Raw genomic sequence first — 11,511 nt, forward strand, 5'->3', positions numbered from 1 at the left:
GAAGCAGGCTTCAAACCCATTAGCCTGCCTCCAACAATACACTGCCTCCAAGAGACTTTATTTTCTAATTGCCATCAGATGGGAACCTAGCATTCAGAACACTTAAGTTTATGGGAGACACCTGAATCAAACCACCACATTACATCCCTGGCCCCCATAAACTGATAATCATACATGATGTAAAATTCAATGCATTTACCCAACTTTAAAAGTCCTCATAGTTTTTTATCAATTCCAACAATGCTCATACATCCCCATAGTCCAAGATCTTTTAACTGAGCTATAATACCAAAATATCCCCCCCAAAACCCATAATGGCACAGAATAAACATTCACACTGCAAAAGATGGCATTGGGCATAGCAAAGAAATACTCAACCAATACAAGACTTAAAACAATCAGGACAAACATCAAACTCCATGGGTCCAAGACAAACAACTCTAGCCAGTGATAAATCTCCAAGTCTGATAGTTCTAACCATCAACAATTCCCTGGAGTTCCAATTTTGCCCCTCCAACTAGGCTACTCACAGTCCTGGAAAACTTCACTGGGGCTGGCAGCTTTCCTTAGCAGCCATCTTGTGGTCCTGGAATCTCAGCTGGGTCTCTACTGCAACCCATGGTTCATTCTCACAGCTCCATGGTGTCTTCATGCAGGCACCCGGCAAACCTGCTTCACACTGCCCATAGCCATTTCCAAAACACAAGACCATGTTGCAAACTCAGTGACCCTTTCTTTCCTGCATTTCTTATACTCCAAAATATCAGGTAGGGTGCCAATTTGTTAATCCAGGGAGGAATAAAGCAGACTTTGAAGAATAGGACAGTTCTTGAGCATTTAGGCCTCTTCAAAAAAGTCTATATTTTTCCTATTGCCCCAATGCAGTTCAGCTGGCCCAATCTCAAGGTTGTAATCTCTTAATTGCAGCTGAGTGGGCAAGCAGTTCATCCAAAATTTCTTTTCTGTTCCATATCCCTCTGTTCACACCAGTTCATTTCTATGCAAAGCAACTCTGCACAAGTCCTCAGGATACAGGTATAACAGCAAGCCTCTCATACAAACTGCTTCTAGCCCAGTCCAAGCAGAGCTCTTTCCCACCTTCATCATAAACCAAACCTCACAGTCCATAGTTCTTAACTGAATTCAGGTCTTTCAACCCTGACCACAATAATCCATCAAGCTGTGCTTATACCACTGCAAGGCATCTCTTAGGCTGAGCTTTCAAATCCTCCCACATTCCTCTTGAAAATCAGCTCCAAAAGGCCAAAGCCACACAGTCAGGTGTCTAGCAGCAACCCCACTCTTGGTACCACTTTACTGTTGCAGTCAGGTTTGCATTGCTGGCAGAAATCACCTAACCAAGAGCAGCTTTAGGGGAAAAAGGATTTATTTTGGCTTACAGACTCAAGGGGAAGCTCCATCATGGCAGAGGAAAATGAGCATGAACAGAGGGTGGACATCACCTGCTGACCAACATCAGTGGACAGCATCATCAGGAGAATGTGCCAAACACTGGAAAGGAGGAGCTGGCTTTGACACCCATAAGCCTGCCCCCAGCAATATACTGCCTCCAGGAGCCTTTAATTTCCAATTGCCATCAGCTGGGAATCCAGCATTCGGAACACCTGAGATTATGAGGGGCACCTGAATCAAACCACCAAACAGGGTTTCCACTGAGAAATCTGACCTAATTCTGATGTAATTGCCTTTGTATGTTGTGAGTTGTTTCTCTCTTGCTGCTTTTAACACTCTTTGTTTTCATTCTTAAGACTTTTAACCATGATGTGTCTTGGAGAGTTTCTTCTTTGGTCTTGTCTGTTTGGTGCTCTCTGGGCCTTTCATTTGAGAGATTCTGATAATTTTCTTCAATAATTTTGTTGAATATGTTCTCTCTGCTTCTGGCCTGGATTTCCTTTCCTTCTGGTATACCAATGATCTAGATGTTTGGCTGTTTTAGTGTCCCACAGTTTCCTCATATTCTGTTCACTTGATTTTTTGAACTTAGCAAAGTTTTTGGCCTCCTGATCAATTTCTTCTGTCTTGTCCTCCAGGTCAAAGGTTCTGTCTTCCAGATGAGTAACTCTGTTGGTGAGGGGTTCTAGAGAGGTTTTTATAATTTCTATTTGATTTTTGTTTTCTGTTGTGTTATTTTATATCATGTCCATCCCTTTTTTGAGGTACAATTTCAATTCAAGTTCTGAGTTTCTTGATACTTCCTGGAATTCATTCTTGCATTTGATCAAGGCTTCATTAAACTTAATCAACTGGTTGTTGAAATCTTCCATTTCTTGACTCACCTTCAATTCATTCATATCTCTTTGGAGGGTTCTAATGTTTTCTTCAATCAAGTTAAGCCTACTGTCAAAAGCTGAATACTCTAGGAGATGATTCTGTTCAATTTCATTGATACAATTGTTGGCTCTTTGATGGTTTGCTTCCAGTTCCAGATTTTTTTGATCAGGGTCTTAGTGATTGTTATGTTTTCATTTTGGGAATGAATTTCTGTTGATTCCTCTATGATTTCAGTGGAAGCTTTCATTGTTGTCTCTCCCTTATTGCCCTTTTCTAGCTGACTCTCCATTTCTAACAGTTCACAACACAGGATGTGACCCATTCATAACATGGGTGAGATTTGGGACCCAATGTGCTATGTGCACCCCTCTCCAGGTAAAACTCTTGCCCACCCAGACATGAGCACACATAGATACATGCAGATATGTGTGTACACACATAAACGTGCATGCACAGACAGGCACGTGCACACAGCAAAGCATAAATATGAGTGCACAGACAGGCACACAATACCAACACATACAGAGACACATTAGAACATATGTGCCCACAAACACATGCACACACACATATGCTGGTCTTTTATGTGTGCACACAAAGATGCACATGCACACAGAGGCACACAGGCACACAGGTACCCAGACATGGACAGAGACACACTCATGTGTGGACTCACACACGAACATGCTGGAACATATAAGTGCATGCACACACACATACACACACACACACACACACACACACACACACACACATGCAGATGCAGATATACTCATAGGCATGCAGATACTCACGCAGACACAGAGCACACAGATCCACGTGGAGATTTCTAGACTTACACGGGCATGTAGCCCTTCATGCGTGCTTTGGATCCACACAGGCACCTCCTTCCCATCCCCTTCCCATCAGGCATTCGGGGAGTGGTGTTACGGACAGGACTGTGGGTTCTGAGGGCCAGACTGAAGGAGGAGTCTGGCACACAGTGACAGGGGAATGGACAGGCTGGGGTGCAGTGGGAAGAGTCGGAGCCCAAAGGAACATCTGAAAGCGTGGGGTGGGGGAGCTTGGCTTGCGGAGGAAGGACTTAGTGGACAAGGTTGTCTGCTAGAGTTCAAAATGCACTGGGCTCCACACAGGCTGTGAGGGATGTAAGACGGCCAAAGATGGGGAGCAGCTTGGAAAGAAAAAGAGTTCTTTGAGGGAAAGCTGTGCCCCCCGGTGCTGGGCTGGAGACTGGGAGAGTCTTTCTGAGGTGCTATCCGGATGTGGCTTCAGACAGGCTGATCGAGTTGCGTGCGGACTGGCTGGGCCCCGTACCTCAGCAGAGCCCGCTGAAGGGTGACCTTCTTTGAAAAGTGCTGGTCTGGGCTAAGCCTGCTCAGCTTGTATCTGGCTTTGCTGGGCTGTCAGGAAGGTGTTTCTCCTCTTGAGCCTCAGCTTCCTCATTTGCAAGATGGGCAAGCCCTGCCATCAAGGGCTGGCCTGAAGGCTGAGGCCACATGGTCTGACTATGGTACTGTAGGCCCCAAGAAATATGTGCCTCCTGTCCTTCCCAGACCTCAGACATCTCCACCAGCTTTATGGGGCCCCTAGGGGGTCTTGGCAGCAGCAGGGGCTGCAGCAGACAGCTTCTTAATGAACATATCGATCTGCATGGGCTCCCAGACTCCAGACCACAGCGTCGGGGGTGGGGTGCAGCCGCCTCTGTGTCTCCAGCTTTTATGGGGCCTGGAAGACCATCTCTGGCCATGAGGATATAAGGAGGAGGGCAAAAGACTACCAGAGAGGGATGGAGGAAGGCTGAACCATGGAGCTTCTGAAGAGGAGGAGGCTACCCTAGGGCAAGCGAATGAGTCACTCCACTAGTTCAGTGAGCACCTACTGTGTGCAAGCACTGCACTTGGCACCAAACAGCATCACCTCATCTCTGGTGAGACTCCAGAGGTGTCTAAAGCATCAGCAAGTAAGTGCTGGCAATGCGACGGCGCAGTAGAGGAAGGACACAGGAGCAGCAGGAATCAGCAGGGTCAGGCAGGTCTAGTGGCAGTGACAGCAGAGGGGTCCCCAAGGATGGAGCACACGCCCACTGTTAGGGTGCAAAGGTGGCCAGGAGTGGGCTGGGTGAAGAGGGAGAACGCTCTTTTAGGCAGATGGAACGGCACATGCCAGGAGTGGCTTACAGTGTCTGACTGAATGCACCTTCTTTAGGTAGTTCCCACTGGAACTTGGCATTCACTTGAAAACATGAAAGACCAGTGGGTGAATGCACAAAGCCGTAGGTTCAAATTCTCGCTCCATCCCTACTAACTATGCAACCTGTAGCGTGTTTCTTGGCCTTGCCACGTTTCCATTTTCACATCGGTAGTCATGGGACATGCTACCTACGAAGGATGGCTGCTGGGATTGAGTGCTTATACTTAAAAATCATAATTATTATGTTGATTCTTTCTTCATTTTCCTTTCTCCTCACTGGTACCAAAAGTTCAAGGCTTTCCGGGAATACAGAGTGAGCTCAAGGCCACCCTGGGGAGCATAACGAGAGTGTCCCAAAATAAAATGTAAAGATGGGATATAGCTCAGAGGTTGATCACTTGCCAAACATGCCCAAGGCTCTAGGTTGTATCCCTAGCACTGAAAAACAAAACAAAACAACCCAGAAATCTCAAAACCAAACCCCTCAGGATTTCTTGAGCTCTGTATAATTAGAATATCAGTTCACCTCCTAAAACTAAGATATTAAATTACCAAAAGCTGAAATGTAAGAGCTTGTTTCTGTCTCTAACACACCGTGGCGGCTTTTGTGCCTAGCATGACAGGTGCGTTCCTGGCTGCGTGAGGGAGGCAGACAGAATCACGCACTTCTCTGGAAGGACGTGCGGCATTGTTATTTTCTGCCCAGACTGCGGTGGCCAGCACGGCTGCACGTCTTCAGCTAGGTGCAGGGAAATGTCCCTTTTGTTTTAAGCATCTGCGGGTGCACCTGTCCTTTGGGCGCTACTGACAGAAGAATGTGGGTGTCAGTAACTTTTCTCATCGTGGTGACAAAGTATCTGACCCAAGCTGCTCAGGGAAGGAAGGGTTTCAGTTAGCTTACACTCACAGGGGGACACGTAGTCCGTCATTCCAGGAAAGGCAAGGGCAGAGGGCATGGGAGGTGACAGGCCACGCTGCATGCGGCCCGGAAGCAGAGAGGGGTGAAGCTGGTGCTCAGCTAGCTGGCCTCCTTTCATTCCACCTGATACCCAAGCCCACAGAATGGGGGTGCCCGCAGCTAGGATGGGCCTTCCCACCTCTATTTACCTAATCAAGAAACTCCCTCACAGACCAGCCCAGACGTCTGTTTCCATTGTGATCCTAAATCCCATCTAGTTGACAGGATTATCCATTGCAAGTCTGCCCCTTGTCAACGTGACGCTCAGACACATCACTTTTACATGCCCACACTTGCCCACCCTGGCGCAGTTATCGTCACGTGACTGGAATAAAACACCCGACCAAACACAGCATGTGGGAGGTAAGGGCTTATTTTATAAGCCCTGATGGTGGACAACAGCAGAAAGAGAGTATGCCAACTAACCCTGGCAGGCTAGGGCTGATAAACCCTCAAGGTCCACCCCCAGTGTCACACCTCCTCCATTGAGGCTCCACTTCCAAAACTGCCATCAGCTAGGGCTCAAACATTCAGAACACATGAGTTTACGGGGGACACCTTGACTCAAGCCACCGCACTGCTTGTCCTCGTGGCTGATGACCATCTCATATGTAAAATGCACCTAGTTCAACTTTAAAAGTCCCCATAGTATTTAACAGTCTCAACACTGTTCAAAAGTGTCAGTGCAGGGCTGGAGAGATGGCTTAGCGGTTAAGCGCTTGCCTATGAAGCCTAAGGATCCAGGTTCGAGGCTCGATTCCCCAGGTCCCACATTAGCGAGATGCACAAGGGGGCGCACGCGTCTGGAGTTCGTTTGCAGAGGCTGGAAGCCCTGGCGCGCCCATTCTCTCTCTCTCTCTCTCTCTCTCTCTCTGCTTCTTTCTCTCTCTGTCACTCTCAAATAAGTAAATAAAAATAAACAAAACAAAAAAGTGTCAGTGAAAAAATCTTTTCTGAGACTCAGGCAATTTCTTAACTGTAAGCTCCTAAAATATCACAAACACAAAAAAACTTCATAAAATCACATACTTCCAACAAAGAATGAAACAGCATAAACATTCCCGTTCCAAAAAGGCAAAATGAGCCAGGCGTGGTGGCACACGCCTTTAATCCCAGCACTGGGGAGGCAGGGGTAGGAGGATCACCATGAGTTCAAGGCCACCCTGAGACTACAGAGTTAATTCCAGGTCAGCCTGAATTAGAGTGAGACCTTACCTCAAAAAAACAAAACTAAACTAAACAAAACAAAACAAAAGCGCAAAATGAGGGTCTAGCAAAGAAAGATCAGACTAAAGCAAAAACCCAGCAGGGCCAATACCAAACCCTGCTGGGCCATGCTGGATACCTGGGGCTTATTGTGGAACCATCCCACCCCAAAGGGCTCCCATAGTTCCATCCCCCCAGCTCTGCTACACATAGCACATGCAGCCCCGGTCTTGGGCACCTCGACTCTGCGCCTGCATCTTCCCTTTGCAGATGGCCCACGATTCCGACCTCCACCCCATCCCAGGGTCTCCTCTGCAGTTAACCGTTACCTTCATAGCTTCACACAATGGCCTCTCAGGCTCTCTGACCTCGAGACCCACTGCCTGGCCCCAGCAGACCTCTGGAACTACTGTGGCCCAGGCTGTCGTGATCATCTCAATCCTACATCTTCCATGCTTGTACAAATAGTACCATGTGGATGGCACTGCCAAGTTCTGCTGCTGGTTTGAGATGTAGCCCTGGTCCCCTTGCATTGGCCTCTGTGTGCCTTTCGGGGTGAGCCTGGGGAACACTTCCTCGGGTGGCTGTATTTGATCAGGGCTGTCTCTCAGCTGCATTCTCAGTTTGGGCTCTCTTCTTTTAGATGAATTTACGCTCATAATTTAGAGCCTTTAGTGAGTGGGGTCTTGCCTTCAGGGCAAGTAAAAAGAATAAGGTTTTTCTCAATAATGTTAACCTCCAATAATCACAGATAGTTTATTGGATGTACTCTCCTTCTCTTGAACATCAAACTTGCTTGCATACCTATCCTTGCCAAACTTCACATTTTTAAATAGCTTTTTGCTCTCTCTCACTGTAGCTTTGAAAAATTTCAGGAAGCAGTAGCCATTCCACAGCCTGAGTGGTATGCTGTCCCGAAATTTTGTCCACCAAAGAAAGGTGCCTGTTACTTTTGCATTCAGCCTCATTCAAGTTCTTGAGACGTAGACTGAATATCACATGATGAAAAACACACACACACACACACACACACACACCAGGATAAAATGAAGGAATGAAAACAAGAAAGCTTTTATGCATTTATGTTGTTGTCATGCTTCTAACATTTGAATGTCATAGAGGGGAGAGTGGTGGACAGGCCAGGGTACATCCTGCATGAGGAGGAGAGGGAGGGACCTCAGGAAGGGGGTGGGGGTGTAGGCAAGGGCAGAGAAGTGAGGAAGTTTCTTTTTTTTAATTTTTTTTTTTGGTTTTTAAAATTTATTTATTTGAGAGCTACAGACACAGAGAGAAAGAGGCAGAGAGAGAGAGAGAGAGAGAGGGAGGGAGAGAGAGAATGGGCACGCCAGGGCTCCCAGCCACTGCAAATGAACTCCAGACGCGTGCGCCCCCTTGTGCATCTGGCTAACATGGGTCCTGGGGAATCGAGCCTAGAACTGGGGTCCTTAGGCTTCACAGGCAAGCGCTTAACCGCTAAGCCATCTCTCCAGCCCTGAGGGAGTTTCTTGAAGGCAAAGTCCAGCCAGACCCTTTGATGGCGCTGAATGCACTCTGGGAGAGTGTCCTTGCATCTGACCTCATGGAAGTGTCTTTGTCCTTCCTAGGAGACAGGGCAGCATTGCAGTGGAGGGCTGGGGGCTGAGGAAGCAGCCAGATGTGTGTGGTTCAGGGAAACCTTCCCGTATTCGCAGGGTCAGGGAACTAGGCCGGGAGGAGGCAGAGACCAAGACAGCAGATGGCTCTCCAACCTGTGGCCCAGATCAGCCTCTGTTCCAGAGCGGCGTCCTTCCCTTCCAGCTGGCCACCATGGCCAGGTTTCTTTGCGTAGCACAGAGGAAGGGGGCAGAGACCAGAGATGGCATGAGAGGCTTTGCCCTGGATGGCTTGCAGGAGCCCTGACCTTAATCTTTCCTGCTGCCGTGGCATCAGCAGGTGCCGCTGGGGAAGGATGGGCTGTGTCTCTCAGTGACAGTCCTCAGAGGTCAGGAACAGGAGAATTCTATCCCTGGGGCGATAAGGCTGGTGACTAGCAGGCAGAGTGGCTGAGACAGTGAGCTCCAGTGAGCCGTGTAACTCCAGGCAGCCCTGGCTGTGTGCGATTTGTCACTGCCACCCGATGCCCTCCCTGCTCCCTGCTCTTCCAGTCCCCTGCCGCCTCTCCTCCCCTACTCCGGTTCTCCTATTGCCCTCCCTGTAACAGGGTGCTAGGGGTTTAAAATCCTTAAACCCTACACTCTAGGTCCGTGTCTACTTTTTAATCAAAACATTCCATAAAATAAGACTGAGAGGGATAGGTATTAAATTATTATGTTTACCGAGGGAAATACAGAGCCAAGGAAAGACTAGAAATCCCACGTGGAGGTCCTGGGAAACTGTGGGGAGAAAAGAAAATCCAAAGAGCTCCTGCCATGTGGGGAGCTGGAGGGGGTAAAGAGCCCACGTGGAGAGTAAGGGCTTGGGGTCTCCCCTTGGCTCCCCTCACCTGCGCCTGGGAGCTCAGGAGAGGTCAGGCAGCGCGGGGAACGCGCCCTCTTCTGGCAAATGTATTTATAACCTTAGGGTGCACTGGGCCCCACTTTTCTGACTCCCGTGAACCAGAGTGCCAGCTGGTTGGTTAGGGCTAAGGGGCTGTCTCAGGAAGAGGCTAGCCATGACACCAAGTTCTGGGGGCTGAACTTGACTAACCGCAATGATAAATCCTAGGAAAGGCCTCCCTCCCAGGAGGGTCCCAGACTATTGGTAGCAAAACAGACCTACGTAAGAGAGAAGAATCCAGATCATCCTTTGATCTGCAGCAAGTACAGACTGAAAGGATACTTTCAGGGGCTCAGTCACCCTAACTGCTTAAAAGAGCTGCCAGACTCCCTCTCATCCCCACCTCTCTTCTCCTATTCTTGTTCCTCCATCACCCTCCCCTCCCCTTCCCCCCTCCCCTCCCCCCCTCCCCTCCCCTCCCCTCCTCCCTCCCTTCCCCTCCCCTCCCCTCCCCTCCCCTCCCCTCCCCTCCCCTCCCCTCCCCTCCCCTCCCCTCCCCTCCCCTCCTCTTCCTGATCTTCTGTTGCTCTTCCCAGCTGTCCTAACCTGGAATCCCAGCTTGGATTTGGGGGCTGGTGGCTAGTCCAGGCAAACAAGGCGGGCCTGGAGCACAGCAGAACTCGAGTGAGGCTCCTGGTCCACCTCTGGCAGAGGCTTGGGACTTGCCGGAATGGCAGGTAGGCTTGGCCTACTTCCCAGTGTCTTCCTTTCCCCCTCCTCCGTTTCCCTGTTAACGCCTCCGTCTTTCCCTTCCCGTTTGTCTTCCTCCTTCTTTGCTCCCAGATTCCTTCCCCTTTCCCATCCAGTAGATGGGGCTCATCCTCAGCTGTTGTGAGGGACGGATAGAGACCATGGGGTCCTTCCTTCCTAGGGACTTCTGGGAACACGAGAGGTTGACGCTTGAGATGTTGGGGAACTAGGGGACTTGGGAATGTCTGCGGCTCAAGTCTGTGGTTCCTTAATTTTCTCATCTAGCCTCTAAGTTCATGTCAGGGACACTTTCCAGCATTGTCACCATCTTAAGGCACCCTCCAGAGGCCACATGATGAGTTTCAGCCCCCCCTCCAAAAAAAAAAAAAAAAAAGAGCCAAGGAAAGACTAGAGCCAGCTTTCTTTTCCAGGGCCTGAGATAAGATTCGTTGTGAGCTGGAAGCTGAGGGTAACTGGCACTAAGATGCAGGCTGCTTATGAAGATCTAGCGGGGACTAGCAAAGACAAGGACTTGACAACTTCTCTTCCCCAAACCCGTCGCACTGGAGCGGGTCCAGAGTGCCTCTGTGGCCAAACGCCAGGGGCTGGCCTGCAGACTGCTGGGCGGGAGGGAGGGGTGCCCGATGGGTAGTTAGTAGGATGGTTAACGTCTGTCTCCGATATCTTCTCTTGCTGGGCTCGTCCTGTGCCCATGAGCTTCAAGCTCAGATCCTGAGTCAGCCATTGCCCATCTGTGGCCTTCAAAGCTAGTCATTTACAGCTTCCTTTAGGAAAGGGGAGTGGGCCTTCCTGCTGCCTTCCCACCTGGGCTTCAGCCAGCGTTCAGAAGGGTGGCCATAGAGGCATTGGAATGGGGATGTCGCCCCCGTGTGACTGTGCATTGCTACTGCAAAGCCGAGTCCAGACGACCTGAGGCTGTTTCACAGATGTTTTTTCCCAAAGCAGGGATCTGCCTTCCTCCCTTTTAACCTGTCTCCAGGTAGAACATTACATTGACGTTACCAAGTGCCCCTCCCCGAGGCCACAGGGAAAGTAAGGGGTCAAGAATGACTGATGCTGTGAGGAGCCAAGACTAATCAGTACTCATTTATCACATATAGATGTAGTTTCTGCTCACATCTAACATATGTTTACACATACATTTCAAATCAATCAAAAAAGCTCCTGCTAAGACAGACGTGGTGGCGCAGGCCTTTAATCCCAGCACTAAGGAGGCAGAGGTAGGAGGATCGCTATAAGTTCGAGGCCACCCTGAGACTACATAGTGAATTTCAGGTCAGTCTGGGCTAAAGTGAGACCCTACCTCAAAAAACAAACAAACAAACAAAAGCCCCAAAACGTTCCTGTTAATATTTAAAAATTTTAATTTTAATTGCATTTGTCTTTTCAAAGATTTAAAGATCATAGGCTATCCCAGTTAACTGAACACTGGAGCTCCGAGTCAGCTTCCCTTTTGTGAACAATGTTCAGGAACAGTGGGCAAGAACCATGAAGGGGAAGCTTTTAAGATTCATTACAGGGGCTGGAGAGATGGCTCAGTCATTGAAGCACATGCCTGCAAGGCATAGGGACCGGGTTTGACTCCCCAGGACCCACGTAAAGCCAGATGCACAGAG

The sequence above is a fragment of the Jaculus jaculus genome, chromosome 4 (genome assembly GCF_020740685.1).
Source record: "Jaculus jaculus isolate mJacJac1 chromosome 4, mJacJac1.mat.Y.cur, whole genome shotgun sequence".
In the NCBI taxonomy this organism is placed as follows: domain Eukaryota; kingdom Metazoa; phylum Chordata; class Mammalia; order Rodentia; family Dipodidae; genus Jaculus; species Jaculus jaculus.